At 33.9% G+C, this 16,226-nt stretch overlaps 1 pseudogene; it reads right to left on the bottom strand.

Moving 5' to 3' along the window:
• Nucleotides 1–14,988: 14,988 nt before the first annotated feature.
• Nucleotides 14,989–15,109, bottom strand: LOC141448477 (U4 spliceosomal RNA; annotated as a pseudogene).
• Nucleotides 15,110–16,226: the final 1,117 nt, after the last annotated feature.

Raw genomic sequence — 16,226 nt, 5'->3', positions numbered from 1 at the left:
ACTCCAGTATCGGAGCTTCAAAATGGACGTCTAAAAATTATTTAGTGCTGTCTTTACTCATTATTTTTGGTTATTATTTTATTATTTACTTTTAAACAATATTTTGTTTTTTAAATCGTGCTTACATTTATTTTCATGCGTATTTATTTGTTTTTTTTTTTTTCAATAAAATCATTACTTACCTAAGAGTAATCACTAGTTTTTCTTCTATGGTTATAGGATTTCCATGACAATTTTTCCAAAGGTTTCTTAATTTTGACCTTATTTTTTCTAAAATATAGTCGAATGTGGGTGGACCCATCCTCACATATTCAAAAAAACGATCCGGATAATTTCTAAGTTCCTTATATAAATAGTGAAATTCGCCCAGAGTACTTCGTTTTTTATTTATGGAATGTACATGATATTTTCTACATCTTTTTTTTTTAAATATACCATTTTGTTGCTGGTGAACATAAAAACTCTTCTTCACTACTCGACATGTTGCATGTATCACAGCTCCGTTGTGCACACTAATCAGCGATTATATTTTACTCTATCAGTTATCATCTCTGCTATCATCCATACTCACAGCTCCGTTGTAAACGTACCCTAACTAGCCATCTCTGGACAAACAGATATTTCCATTCAACACAGTTAATTAATAAAGTAGAACGGTTAATAATCAGATCCTTAACAAAATGTACCCTCCAATCAGCAATAATCAGTTACAGTTTCACAATGAATAATTAGTAGCGCAACTGCATTTACAAGCTAAACTAAACCATTACCAAAAGTTCAGTATGCAAATTTCTCTATTGTTAATCTTCGTAAACTATAATAACCGATTGAAGAACGGACCTTAACTGATTGAATATAATCTTTATTCATTAGAAATTGACGCAGTAAACGTTCATAAAGGCAGATTGCTCTAAGATGATTATACTACTTACATATATTACAGGATATTATGATGCTTTCTATATCTTCGTGAACGTTTGTTAAGGCTAAAGTGTCCTGGAGTTGAGAATTGAATTTGTTACAAAGCACAAACAACATTATACAAAGCGAACAAAGTTGGATCTGCAATGTTTATATTTTCATAAATTAACATTCTTTACTAAACAATATTCTGTTCAATCAGCACATCTGTCACATTGTTAGCATCGATATTTTTGGGTCTGTGATAATTCAAATTTCAAATCATTGTCTTAACCATGCCGCGGATTACAAAATGTCTCATTGAGCCATTTTGATGACGTGTATATTAGCTAAATCAATTTATATATGGCGCCTCTCTCTCATATAAACAGCCCGTTATTATATGCTCTAGATTTGAACCTTTTGCTTGTTACGAGCACAGTCTAGCCTATTATATGCTCTAGATTTGAACCTTTTGCTTGTAACGAGCACAGTCTAGCCCTTAATGTAAAACAGACCATTTGCTTCCGCTCGTGTAATATAAATATGTCTGCGCGTGTGCATGAAACTTTATGTAGCGATAAACAGATTAATAACCTAAGTAATGTGTTGTGACCCAGTTTACACTAACCAATGAGTACATAAATTTATTTCCTACCTTTTGCAAATCAAATTATGGATATTAATGTGTGCGTACTGGTAAATCTACGGCAGATTCATTTTTTGTTTAACTGTAATCTACGCATATTTCATACTCAATATTTTTAGATTACTTCCTGTAACTAATAAGAGGGGTTTAAAAGAAGTTAGAGACAGTAATGATTTCGATGACGTATTTTCACATAAATATCCGTTTTGAGGTGCTCTGAGTCAGCAAAAGTTTTTTTTTTTTTTTAAGAAAATGGTCTCTTTGTACGGTATTCTGAATCAGTGGGTGTGATTGGCTAACCTTCTTCTATTGGTACATCAGTGTGATTGGCGTACAAAGCCTTCATTGCTCATTTTTTCTCTCTCTTGGTTAGGAATACTTATTGCGAACAACTCTACAGTGATGCCGAGTGAGAATATGGTTAATACTTGCCTGAAATCGAACCCAATGACTACTGCGGACTATTCCATTTCACTACGTAGGAAATAATTGAGTTTGGATTTGACCAGGATCTGCAGAATGTCTCATGAAGAGACCGTCAATATGATCTTTACCACTTCAAAAAGGGTTGAATCTCCTGCAGAGGTTCTAAGGGAAAAATCACAGGTTACCTTTTCTTTTTAAAAGCACTGACACTTCCGATAACTAGATTTCTAGTAAAAATCAACCATCAATCTAAAATGTAGACTTTCTTTTGCAGTTTATCGCGAGTTTATTGCGATTTTATTTTTTCAATTTAATGTTATTGCTCTACACGTTTACATAATCCATGTAGGTAAAAAGTGGATTAGCCAAGGCTCTTCGCGTCTCTGCAGTTAAGGCCAGTCCTAAAACTGTAACAGCACAATTCTGGGCAACGCTTTTAGTTACATAGAACCTTAAAGAGGTAATCGATTGTGTAATTAGGTTAGGTTAGTGTCCCTTTAGGTTACATCCGGACGTTAGCACTGAGACTGAGTTGAGTCTACAATACGTATATCCTCTAGGTAGCATCAAGGGATTTAGTTCTACTTCCACCTCCTAAACGTACATAGTTTTCACAGGTTCTATTTCAATATATAAAAAGGATTACAAGTGAATTATATAAAAATCCAAGGAATTTATTTCTGTGAAATAACATTAATATAATTTTTTTTAAAGTTTATTTTTATAATTTTCATTGGTTATTTGTCTGAGATTGTCTATTTTTTTTTTTTTTTCTGTTTTCCACTCCGTGTCAAATAGAATTGTGGGCCATTCACTTTTACAACCAACCGTTGGTATTCAGTGTTCTCTAGTCAGACTGAATATTGTTACATTCAAGCAGGATCGGGTACTCCACTGTTTTTATTTGAGTAGCGTTGTTCATTTTGTAGATGAAGTTGATTAATATTACTTTGGTCGTCTTCTAATGGACTATCCATCCCACCTTTACACTTTTTTGGTCTTAAGTATTGCATTAAAGGTTTACAACTAAGTTTCGAACATGGTGTACACCCGTACGTAAATAGGTTCACGCTAAGTGTGTGAGAGAGATGAAACACGATAAATAGAAGATCTAGACTGTCCACAATAATTTTGGTAGCTTTAAATGTATTTGTAGCTTTAATCTATTTAATTTTTTGTACAGAGACGTACCAGTGCCCGCCATGGTAGAAGGCCCCACTGGTAAATCTAAATATTTCATGACGTTTCACCTCAGCTATTTTTCTCTCTTTAGAACACACTCAAAGTGTTCATTCTAGAGTTGCGCACTTTATCTTTTCTTAGTGATTTTATTATATTAAAATTAACTCAATATTACAATTCATTGCGCTTTCATAATTTGCTTTGTATTCCATTTTTTTTCATTTTCTCTTTGCTAAGAGAAAACGTAGTCATTGAAGCTTTATCTTGCTGTTTATCTCTAGTTATTTACCTAATTTCCTTCCTTTGATGTTACCCAGTTTCATAGTTATCCCCGCTTATCTTCCCATATTATCAGTATCTTTCAATATTCACTTTGTATTCCAATTTACCTCCTTTTTTTGAAACTGATCATGGCAACTATGCCAAATTGATTATTTAAGTTTCTTATTTTTTTTACTTCACTTGGGTTTTATTTTTCTAATGATGGAATGTTTGTAGCGTAATTGCTTATTTGATGAAATCAACGAGAGAGTTTTAATCTCCATAATTTTCAGCCAAAATCCCAGAATTATTATTTTGATTAACTAATTTGAAAATTTAGCGTGCTTTTTCTCAAAAATTAAGTACCATTATTTAAATAATCGAAAGTTTAATTCCTTGTTAATATAATTTAAATTTTAATGATAATACATATATTTTACCAAATAAAGCCTAGGATTTCATAAAGAGATAATTTAACATATTTTTGAAAAACGAGCAGAATGGATTATAATACTGGAGAAGAGCAGAGGTGTGTGACCTCATCAATCTAAATTTCCATTGAATGCTTGTATAGAGCCACTAAATTGGTCATTTACTGACCTCTCGGTTTGTAATTAGGTCAGTCTGTATAAATGTCAGTACAATAGATTTAAGTTCAACATTTGAAATGAGCGCTAAGTTTTTTTTGACAAAAAAAAGCACTTAATGGATGTAAATTTTTTAATTGTTATTGACCCTTTTTCGGCCTCGCAAAATAATTCTGTTAGTTAGTTCGCGAACCTTGTCACTTTGGGTAGTAAGACAGAAGAACAAGGGAAACAGTTACCCAGTTCTATTCTGTCTAACCAGTCCTTCCTAGACCTTTCAGACCTTGACCTGAACCGAAGGACATGATAAATGAAGCTCCCAGAGAGTGTCTAGAAGGGCACCAAGATTTTTCGTCACAACTAATGGCCTCGTCCCCACGCCAGAGAAAATATTATCAACTATAGTACGAGTAAGACTGAATCTTCTTAGTCTACATTTTTCCCGAACAATCTGCTAAAATCGTATTTATAGGTACACACGCCCTGATAGCTTTTTTTAGACAGTGTAGATTCTTGTTACAAATCTATTCTGATTATTATTTGACTCTAGCATCTAGTTGAAGCCCTTAACAATTAGGTCACCCAATTATTGTAAGTGAACAAACAGCAAAGTATCTGCTAAGGCTGTTCTGTTTCCTGAAAATCTTTAGTACTTATGTTATTTCCTGCGTTACTCTCCTTTTGTTCCTTGAATTTGTCGCTCAAATTGAAAATGTTAACCTTGGAAGAATATTTTATTATAAATTAGTTTTAATTGGTTTAAATTTGCAATGAAATTTGTACAATGACTTTTTTAATTAATTACGAAGAAAATTAATTATATCAAATTAATTTAATTACTTTTATTACTGTAAGCTCTCCTCTTTGGGAAAGCTTATTTCAGCAGTGAAGTTTAGCTCTCTTTAAGCTTGTATCTTAAAGAAGATTTAATGAAATCGTAGAAGAGTGACGCTTTGCTAGAAAGAATTTTAAATACATTTTGCTCAATGGCTTTGAAGCCTGAACTAAACTTTCGCTTAGCTGGGTCTACTTATTTACTTGTATTGAGGAATCGAATCCAAAAAATTCTTTAATCACCGGCTTCAAAGCGTCCAATCGATTCATCTGCTCAGTTTCTTTTCTTTTCTGGTTACAGTAACTAACATGTGTTCCTTCCAGTTTCATAGAATTGCGTAAATCTGCTTTTCCTTCTTCCGCTTGGAGAAATTATTACAATCGTGAATATTTTATATTTTGAGGTTTCATCAAAATAAATTTTTGAGATATATTAACACGAACTTTTTTAATATTTGTAATAAGTAATAACACATTGGTTTAAATTGTGGATCTGTAGCTTTAACTCAAAATAAAAAACAAAAGGCAGGAAGTTAAAATTTGATATATCATTTAGAAAGCACCCGGGGTCAATGCAGTAATAAGATTTAGGTTAATATCGATCCAACCAAAATCTCCCATCTCGCTATACTGGAATTACTATTTTGTTTTTTGCATTTCTCTTAAAAACGGTCCCTTTTTTCAACTATTTTCTAAACTACACCAGTGTAGAAACGTGAGGAATTTTTATTTTTAAGCTTTAGTGTGGTAAGAGAGACGGTTACGCTGCCATTTCTGTGTAAATGAATCTATCACTCATTTAATATTAACAAGAATTAAATGAGGTACTGAAATTTTGGCTTTTTTGAGAGAATAGCGTGGTGAATTCCCTGTAGGGTTTCAGCGCCTCTAACCATCTCTTAGCTAATGTAGGTGACTTGTTCATCAGAATTCCAATATTTTACTACATCGCCACCAGAGAACCTACGTCTCATAAATAACTTGAATCAGGTAACAGATGGACACTTTCTATCATTGTATTAGCAGAGGATGCGGTGTATGTTGCAAATCAGAACATTTCAGAACAAAAACACAGCTTTCTGTTTTTTTTATGTACTCTCCTAGCCTGCTCTTGAATTTGTATCAATCTTGATCAGAAACTAGATCTCAACAATGGAAAATTTAGTTATTTTAATACAAATTATTTTATAAAAATGTAGTTTTCTTGAGTAAATGTTTTCTTTTGAAATAATTGGCGCAAGCGCTTTGCACTTCTGACCTTTTTTTCTTTGGATGAAGATTAACTCACTGGTAACTAAATAAAATAGTTTAATCATCGTCCTGCAGGTTTTTTGGGTCCTCTCTCCTCCCTACCGCCCTCCAAAACAAAGTTTCCCAATATTTCTTATTTTCCTTTCCAGCAAATTAAAATCCTTTTCATATTCTTCCAATTTCCCTTGTCTTTTAGTAAAAGTGTAACTTTTCTCAGTTGTTTTTCCAGCTTTTTCAGCTGTTTGTGTACAAGATGTAATTTCTCTCTACAAACCGCCAAGCCCTAGTGGATGGTAAAGGGCTTTGTACAAGTTCGCTGGTTCAGTAACTTTGCCTTTAGATTCCTATATAAAGAAAACATGCTTGCTGCTGTTCACCACCTTATCACCACCGGAAATTGAATTGCTCTGACACGTAGATTCTGGTTATTTATTTTTAATAAATAACAAGGACTTATTTCAGCCAAACCTAAAATCTGCCTCGAGATACATCACTTACTCCTGCTGCTTTAACTTCGATCTGATAATTTTTTTTTTTTTTTTCAACTTTCAATGGTCTTAGCAACAGTAAATTCAAAAAAAAGTAGATTAGGGCTTGGAATACGCTTCCCGCTACAGCGTTCTGATTTCTTCACCACTCAAGTTGAAAAGACAATTTAAATTCTCATGTTGACCTTTAAACTACAAAAATTATCCCCACGAACAAAATGACAATTTACTGAAATCATTTTTATAAAAGAAAATTCATCATCTCTCAGTTTACTTCATCAATTCTGCCACTTTTTTTCTTTTTTTGTAATTTTTAATTAAAAAAGGGGGTTTATAAATAAGATTTTTATGCAGTAATTGTTTTATAAATACGCCCGAATCTTTCTTCATGACCCTTTTTATAGTTTTTTTTTTTTTTACAATAAAAATAACTTTGAAATTCATATCAGTTAATATGTATAGTTTGGTTTGAGACACCAACACAATGAATTAATAATACCATACCTTAAATCGAATTATGTATTCACTGAGTTTGATTTTAAGACTTTCGTTCGATCAATGTTTAAACAACTTTGAAATCTAAAAGTTACAAAAAATAAGTTCAGCAACAATTCTCTGTTGATCTCCTCTCAGGTTCTCGTCTCCCATGACATCCCCAAAATATTTTTGTTGAAGTTTTACTCGTGCACGAGTAACAGTACCCTCTATTCTCGAGCAATTCTGTGCTAAAGTAAGACTGAACTGCATCCTTGAGTCAAGTATCCTCCTTAATGGAGCGAAGGGAAAGCGGCAGGATGTGTGCAGGTGACACTTCTTAATGACACCCCCCCCTCCACACACCCAGTTTGGGCCAGATGGTCATCTTGAACCAGCTTTTAGTTCTGTATGTGCGGTCAGTCTTAAGTTTGTTGAACTGTATTGACATAAAGTTGGAAAATTTGGAATTACTCTCGGTGTTTCGGTTCTAATTCCTACCCATCCCTGAAGACTATATTTGCCCGGAAGTATGTTTATTGGCTATTTTAAAAACTCGAAAATTAAAAAAAAATCATTCAGTCAAGTAGTATTTTCAAATTTTAGCAAAAACTTTTTACCACTTTAATAACATAATTATTATCCTGTTAAATTTTCAAAATGGCGTTTTCACCTTTTAAAACAATATCCTTTTTTCGCTTCCTCTGATTCTGAGAAGCGAAATTTTTATTTTCTTTGTTCAAGTGACTCACATGAGATCTGACAGAAAATTAGCAATGAAAACCCCTAAATCCATTTTGAAGAGAGTCGGTGGACTTTTCTTTAAAATGCCACTTTAATATTCAAGTATGGTCCTGTCGTCTTTATACTATTTAGAAGAATAAGAAAACTTAAATGCAGTTTGAAGGGAATTCCTCAACTGTAAGACCTAATTTAATTAAATAGATTTCTAATTTGTGGAGATTTAAGTGAATACGGCTCCTAGAATTTCCAGTAAAGTTTGAGATTGTTCTATACGTTTTACTTCAACCATTTTTCTAGAAAGATTCGCCTTACGACAGTTTTTCGTGAAGGGAAAGAAGTTGAAGAGCTTCGCTGTAAGGTATCATTCTTGTGAAAGGTACGGTTTTCACAACTTACTAAGAATTATGTTTCAAATATTCGGGATATGTTCGGAAACGGATGTGGTTAGAACCTTGAGAATTATAGCAGGAGGATGTTCTGGTGACAGTTCCGGTTTGGGAAATGGCCGGAGCGCCAGAAACCCTACGGGATGGCTGCATTTTCTCCTCGAAACAAGCCCGTTCCTTGATGATCTAAATCTTAATTTAAATCTTATATTTTGACTTTAATTAAATAAAACAAATCAATCTGTCATTTAATAAAACTTTGATTAATAATGAACCTTCCAAATTTTAAATTTTCTTCGCCTCTTAAACGTAAATTAGAAATAGTAGAGATTATTTTCATAATTTGTTTGTAAAAATAAAGTGAGAAATAAGTAAAAACCAATGATAAGATAAAAATAGTAAATGAAATAATTGAATAGAATAATTTATCTAAAAAGTTGGGTAGATTTTGGTGCGGGAAAGTAAGGAATGAGGTTAGGAATTGTTGCTTTTCCAACACCGAGATCGCTGCTTCAACGGGAAGCTCTATTAGCACTTCAAAGCTCCTCCTCGTGTGCTTCTTTCTGCTTGGCACTTAAAGCCCAAGTTCTTGCTCTGTCGCTTAGGCTTTTTATTTTATATATGTACTGTTCTTGGCAGACATTACACTTTTCTTGACTAAACAAAAAACAAAACTAAAAATAAATAAAGTGATAAAACAAAATGAAAAGTAAGAATTATTTTCAAAAAATATAGTGCAATAGTAACTAAAAATTATAGTTCAGAAATTCACCTGTATTTCTGCGTGAATAAGAAAAATAAAATGAAACAAACTGAAATAAACATTCGGATTTTCCTTCATAAAGAAAAAAGAAAACATTTGTCCAGAAAAAGTTGTTTCGAAACTGGCTACACATTATCGAACTTCAGTGTCCGCACAATTGAATTGAATCCTCGGTTGGATTTGGTGCCGGAAATTACAAAAAAAAAAAAAGATGACACGCCAGTAACGGCTGCTCCTACTACAATAAGTACTGAGGAAGCAAAAAGTTGTTGAGGAAAACCTAAGATTCTGTTTGGATATCTGAAGAGAGATGTGAATTAGGGCAATGGTCACTTTGAGGAGTCCATGAGGTTGAGGGATAAATTAAAATGTAACCCCAGCTTGAGGAAGTACTTTTGAAAAATGAAACTATTTGAGATCAAAAGAAATTAAATTGTCCCAACTCAATACATTTTACTTTATAATTTTAATACTATTTAAGAAAAATTAATTGCTTCCAAATAAATTTGGGAAGGTTTTTTCCTGAAATCCAAAAACTCAAAGAACGTCTCATACCCACCCTACAGAGAAGGACTGTTATCCTGTTAATTCCTGTTATACAATTCTAAATTATTAATCCTTCATCCTTAAAACTAAAATCTAAATTCTATTTAACTTGATTATTAATACAGTCTACCTAAGGGAAAATTAATTTTTTTTAAACATATCCTTACCTTGAATATTTTTTTCAGAATAAATTAATTTAAAATAATGAAAAAAATGTAGGAAACACCCACGAAAATAAATAATGAAATGTTTAATTAAAACACTTAAAATTTAGAAATAATAAAAAAATATAAATATAAAAAAAAATCGCGTAATTTTTTGAATAAAGAACAAGATAAAGATTCTGGCCACACTATAACGCTCATGGAGGTCAGAAGACGACTGAACGTTCCGTTCGAGTAGTCTTTGTCTGCGGCTCGGAAATACTCGATGGCTGGCGAATTTTCTCGAATCTACCACATCCATTAACTAAGTACATAAATAGGCTTTCTGGGATGGGTGTGTGCGTGTCGTTGTTCTCACCGTAAAAGATAATTTCCCAATATTGATTCCGTTGAGTGGGGGGGATGTTGTTAAAAAACTTGTTACTTCGGATAGCGAAAGGGCAGATATTAATTTTGTTTTTTGTTGAAGTTCAATCAAATTTCATAATATGTACATGTTAGTGTGTGAATTTTATAAACATTAAATTGCTTAAATTCTACGAACATGGCCAATTCCAATCACCAATCAAGTGATGATTACAATTCTATCCGATTGGAATTATGAATCTCTCTTTGCTCTATTCACTTCTGTAAGACATTTTCGTTCCCATGTGCATTAAACAAAGCTTATCCTATTCCTAACAGATGTTATACATTTCCACGGTCCGCATAAGGATGTAGTTTTAGTCTCCGAAGGGCCAAACTCTCCTTTGCAGGCAAATAAAGCCTGCTTTCTTGCCGGTCTAAGTTAGACTTCCAACCACTATTTCTAAGACTTATTTGATCTCAGAGTTTGATCGAGTATACTCATTATCACAGAATTATTCTGAATGTTTGGACACTTTAGGACGTGGAAGTCCATATTTTGGATACTGCTTATCGTCAGGAGATGTCCAGGAATTCGATTTTTCGATTATCTATTAAGCTATCTTCTGTTGAGTTCTTCATTTTTGAAATGAATGGATTTGCAACTCAAATCAAGTAGTGATTAGAGAACAAAACTGGGCACTGTTGATAGTGGACTGAAGCCTGCAAGTCCATCTCTACGATAGGAGAAGAAACCTTATTCCAATAAGAAACCTTCAGTATGTTTTGTTGATGACTTCTGCTGGACCTAGTCTTCTGGGTTATCTGTATCGTAGTTAGCTGTCGAATTATGAACTTCACAAAATGATCATTAGCACCAATTCTGTCTGAAGAACTGCAGTCAGCTAGCCTAGGCCTACCAAGATCTTCAAATTTTGTATTGCTTCAAATCCCTTATGGTTATCTAAATAAAAATATTTCGATACAGAGGTTAGAACATTCATACATAAGTGGCATCCATTGTATTTCTAGTAAACATTTTGAGTATTTGTTAAGATCGCTACCTTAAATAATGGTAATAAAAATGTAAAAAGTCCCAAATCTTTGATTTAGGTCCATAACAGTCCAAATAAACTAACGTTAACTAGTTATGTGCACCTTTGTTCTTAACGTGTCAGCTCTTCTCGACCACTGACCTCCATTTTCGACGCAGACGGCCAAAGGGAGTTGACCACAATCCTACACCACGTGATTAGTCATCACTGGATTCGCTTTCCAGATCTATATTCCTCCCTCCAACCCTAGTTCCTAAAAAAAACCTCTTTCTTCTAACTAAACTTCTACTCCAAAATATAATTATTTGGAATGTACTACTGTGTACTACTCCCTGGCCATCACAGCCCATGAAGGGCCTGAACCTCAGCCACCACAGCTTTCCAACCTTCACGGTCTCTCGCAGCCGTTCTCCAACCGTGAAGGCCGACCGCCTCCACATCGTGCCTCAGCCATTTCAGCCTTGGTCTGCCTCGGGGCAATGTACATTTTGAACTCATAAATCTCTCAAACGAGAATTGTAAAATAAATAAATTGTTCAATCTTTTAAGAAAATTTTTTAGTTCTAAATTTGTTGATGGTAATTTATCAATGTCTAGATTAATAATGTCCATGAGGAAACCCCGTAACTCTTGGAAACCACCCAGGGTCCTCCTCTAATTCCACGTTCCCAATCCTCTCCTGATTTTTGGAGAGTGCCTCTCATAGAACAAAGGAAACCAGCTCTCCAGGTAAGATTCAGGAAGAAAAGGGAGCTGTCAGTTTGGAGATGTCCCATTCCACCCCTTCCTGCAAGCCCATTCTTGTTTTAAATTAAACTCATGTTAAATTTACTATTTTTGTTCCAAATCTATCTCTCATACTGATCAACGACCAAGTCTCACGTGACCACCGACTTGTTTTCGTAGTATAATGATACAAAAAAGTTTGTCAATTACAAATAAAATCAAATGAATGAAGAGAAGGGGCATTCCTGGTTGCCACAATCTCAAAAATCTTTTTTGGTAAAAAATAAATAAATAGTGTGATAAAGTGGCTTCGTTTTAAATAAGAATGGCGACTGTTCTATTTGGTAGAACAATTTATAGCTTTAGTATAATATAGAAGGCTGTGTATTTTCATTTCGAGTAGTACAGTGTGTGTGTGTGTTGAATGTATAGCCTGAAAGTAACAAATAGGTAACTGCAGGGTGTCGGTGTTTGTAGGTTTGCGCTTGCGTATTTATATAAAAGGAAGAAATGTGGTTGGCCGGAGGTAAGTTTTGTGATATGGTGAAAGGGTTTCATTAAGTTGAAAGATGAAGACAAACCCTAAACATATCACATCTCTAGATTGACTTTACCAATACAGTTTCACACAGTCGTACACAAAGCTCTCTTGTTACACCGCCAGCAGAAACTTTTTTTTCACTATATGGTCGGTTTCGTTGGGTGAATTTTAAAAAGCTCGCTTTCACATCCTGTCGAGTGGTATCCGGTTATAAATACACCTTCTTATTATCTGGCCAAACTACGTGTGATAAGGACATTGTTACTGAACTTTCTGGGCAAAAAAACAAAATAAAAATAAAATCCGGCAGTATTTTATTTAAAGAGGGTCTGCTTAGACTATTGTAGGAACAAAGTCACGTCCTGGAAGTAGAACAAAGGTACTTCCAGCACCGGGCTCGTAAACTGGACTGCTAACCTCTAAAACTCTTCGTGTCTTTTATATGTTTGGTTTCAGCAACTTCCTTGTTTTTAAACAAATTTTTTTTTTGGAATTAAGGGGAAGTTAAGTAGATCATGCCTGATTTTCGATATCCAGTCTTCACTGGTTCGGTTTTTGGAGTCTCCCTATTAGGTACGAAAAAGTGGTGTTTACAAATTGTGTAGGTGTCTTCGCCTGTCTTTCGTATGTCGTAACTATCACAGTGTACGATCAGCTTATCTCGGCAGAGGGAAAATCATGAAAAGAGGAAAGTTTATCGTTATGTCTGAAAGAGATTAATATAACTTAAATATTCGTAAATTAATGTTTACTGGAAATAGAATAATGGGAAATTACTTTCTTTTTTTGTAGAAGTATATGAAATTATTTTGTACGCATTTTATATCATAAATTTACAGTTACCACCATTTATGGCTTCTTCTCCTTATATTAAAGTTATAAATCGAAAGATAGCGACGAGTCTTTTACTTAATTCAACATGATAAAACTCCTGGAAAATGTAACATAGCCGCGGTGAAACTGTCTCGGCTCTGGATAAGTGTAACAGGCACTTTATAAAACCTTAACCCTTTTTTAGCTCTTCTTTTTTTTGTAATAATACACTTCCGGAAAAGCCAAAAAAAAAAGTTTTATTCAATAATTCGCAATACAGCAGAACAGTTCAAATATTAAATTGGATTTTCTACAAACTGGTTAAAATTTGCCCCCGAAAAGTATCAGCGAGATTCGTCATAACTAATCTGTAGAGCAGCCTTCGATTCATTCACAAAAATTTAGCAGCTTCCCGATTTCTAGTTGTCTTGACAACAGTTGGTCGTCTAATCGTCCAACGATGATTCTAAAATTCATAGGATTTTTCGTTATCCTTTGAAAATCTTGTGGATATACGTTTTCAAATATTTTTAAAAAGCTTTAACTTAAAAAAAGTCAATGTAAATGTTGATATGTTGTGGAGAGGATATAGGCATGCAGCCTGAAACCTCCTTTTAAATATATTTGTGTAAAAAATTTTAAATTGTAAATAAACTTTTTCAAATTAAAATTTAGAACAATTTTTTTTACTTTTACCATATTGCAGCTTCATTTAATTACTCCAAATAATATCAATAAAAACTTTTGCTCTCTGTAATAATGTCTTCAATATATAGTTGAATTCTTTCAATTGCCTCCAAACAACGGACTTCATTTCGCTAGGTCATGATGGATGATAAGATGTCTTCCGATTAGGTCTTGAGTAAGCAGACATTCAACGTGCGGTGCCAAACACTCAAGTGTTTAGAGAAGATACTATTGCTTAATTTTAATTAATACTTCTTGGCGACAAGTGTAAATATTGCTATAAATTAATATAAGAAACAATATACAGAGAGGATGGCACGGCATCATGCATTTCCGCATAATGAAAGCACTCCTCTAACTGACCCCATTGATGCTAACTCAAATTTTATTTCCCCTTCTCCTTTGCGGGGCATCGAGACAGTGACTAGCCATGTTTGCACAAAATTAAACACACCAGAGGAAAAAAAAAGATTAGCTATTTGTGGAATTACCACTGTATTCAAATAGATAGCAATTACCAGAGTTGACATCACCAAAGTCGTGAAGCTCTCTTTGAATAATACTCGAGGCTTAAAAGCGAAGTATGTGTAATGGATAATTCCGGGCTGTTAGAGCTAAATGATTAATTATTATGGTAAGTTGAAAAGCCATTAACACACGTGGAAAAGCCACCCGTTCATTTCGCATAACCGTCACGCATAATGCCGCCGTTCCCAAATACGTGTTCCCTTAACCTGTTTTACAATCCAGTACCACCTGTTTTCTGTTGTTATCTTCAGCTTTTTTTTTACTTTTTCCTGTCTTTAAGAAGAATTTCTCTAGTCAGAGAAAATTTTTACGATAGTGGCAAATGCCGTACATTTTTCACATCAAGTTTTCGCCGTTTTGAGTTCTAATTGAGTCTTAAAAAATTATTTTTTAAAAATAGTACAGGTTGGGTCATTAAAACGAAAAATCACAGATAGCTCAGTAAAGTAAGTAGAGTAAAGTAATCGCCTATTTTTTCAGGCGGGGCTTAACGTTCAACTACCAATTAGGTGACGTGGACGGAGGCGACTAGCAAACTACTGTAAATTTCTTTTAAGATCCAAGGCCTAAGACCGGGAATCGAACCCAGTACCACAATACATATTAGCTTTGCAGGTCTCGCCTCTAACCGCTCGGCTACCTTGGCGCCTAGTTGGTTTTTCAAAACTTCATGACGGGGTATTTGTAAAACTTTTCAACTAGCAATAATCGCATCTCAGGAGACCTTCATTGGTTACGATATTGCCACTGCGCAACGCAAAGTAACATCACAGATAGCTCAGTATATTTCGTTTAAGAACTCCCGATAATTCACCAACCAAAAGATGCTACTTTAAAGTATGTTTTTTCTCTCTCTATTTTTTTTAGATTTTCTCGAAATTGGCTTTAACGATTTAACGAGATTTGGTATGCAAATTAAAAATTCTTGTCCCTTCATTTCTTTTCTTCAGTTGTGAGGAGAGATCAATTTCCTTCACCATAGATTTTGCTCTAAGTTGGATTACACATTTTTGATAAATCCCTTAACTTTTATTTTGAGAAATTAATTGCAGTGAGAGAAAATAGGTTTATTTTTTAAAGTACGAGTCCAATCTATGATTTGTGATGTCACTTTAAGAGAGATGGATCGTTAAAACTAGGTTATTCCAGCCATATTTAAGTTTTTTTGAATAAGCCCAATTAAAATAGTGCCTATAAAAATATTCATCACATTTTAAAGTTTTAATCTAAAAATTAATTCTAAATTATATTTTTTATAGATAAATAGATTTTCTATTTAAATTGGTGAAGTTCTCAGTTGATCCATTTTGGCAATCTTTGCTGAATCACTACATTGCTTCCTTGCTGCAGCCAGAGTTACAATATTAATTTCCAAATGATTTCAGCTTTCAGCTTAAAGTAATGAGTTATTGTAGGAAAAGGGAAGTGCTTCGCTGACGAAGGGAACGACGACGTCCTTCTAATAAGGTTCCTCCTCGCTCAGCAGCAGGCTCAATAAGTTACGCCTCGCTTAATACTTTCCCCTAAGGGAAGGGAGCTTGCTTCTATTTAGGACCTCGTCCTAAAATCGTATATTTTGTTTGCGAATACATACCTCATATAAATCTAATTTCTGACTTACATTTTTTGGTGCCTTAGAAGAAGAAAATTCGTTAAATTCTATGGTGAAAGTTTGGGTGAATGCTGCACTCCTATTTTTTCCAGAAATGTTCTTTTTTCTGCGGTCGCAGTAACTTCTGATCCCTTTCGACAAATGTGCTAGTTCAATTTAAATCCAGAGTAAGAGCACAAACAGTTTGAAGAACATCATTATTAATAAAATATTTCCAGAGCCAGAGTAAGAAAGATTGAGTAGCCCTACTTAAGCAATGTTCTA

The sequence above is a fragment of the Rhodnius prolixus genome, unplaced genomic scaffold (genome assembly GCF_049639745.1).
Source record: "Rhodnius prolixus isolate KJV_2025 unplaced genomic scaffold, Rpr scaffold_37, whole genome shotgun sequence".
NCBI classification, from domain to species: Eukaryota; Metazoa; Arthropoda; class Insecta; order Hemiptera; family Reduviidae; genus Rhodnius; species Rhodnius prolixus.
This window is presented reverse-complemented; position numbering and strand designations above follow the sequence as displayed.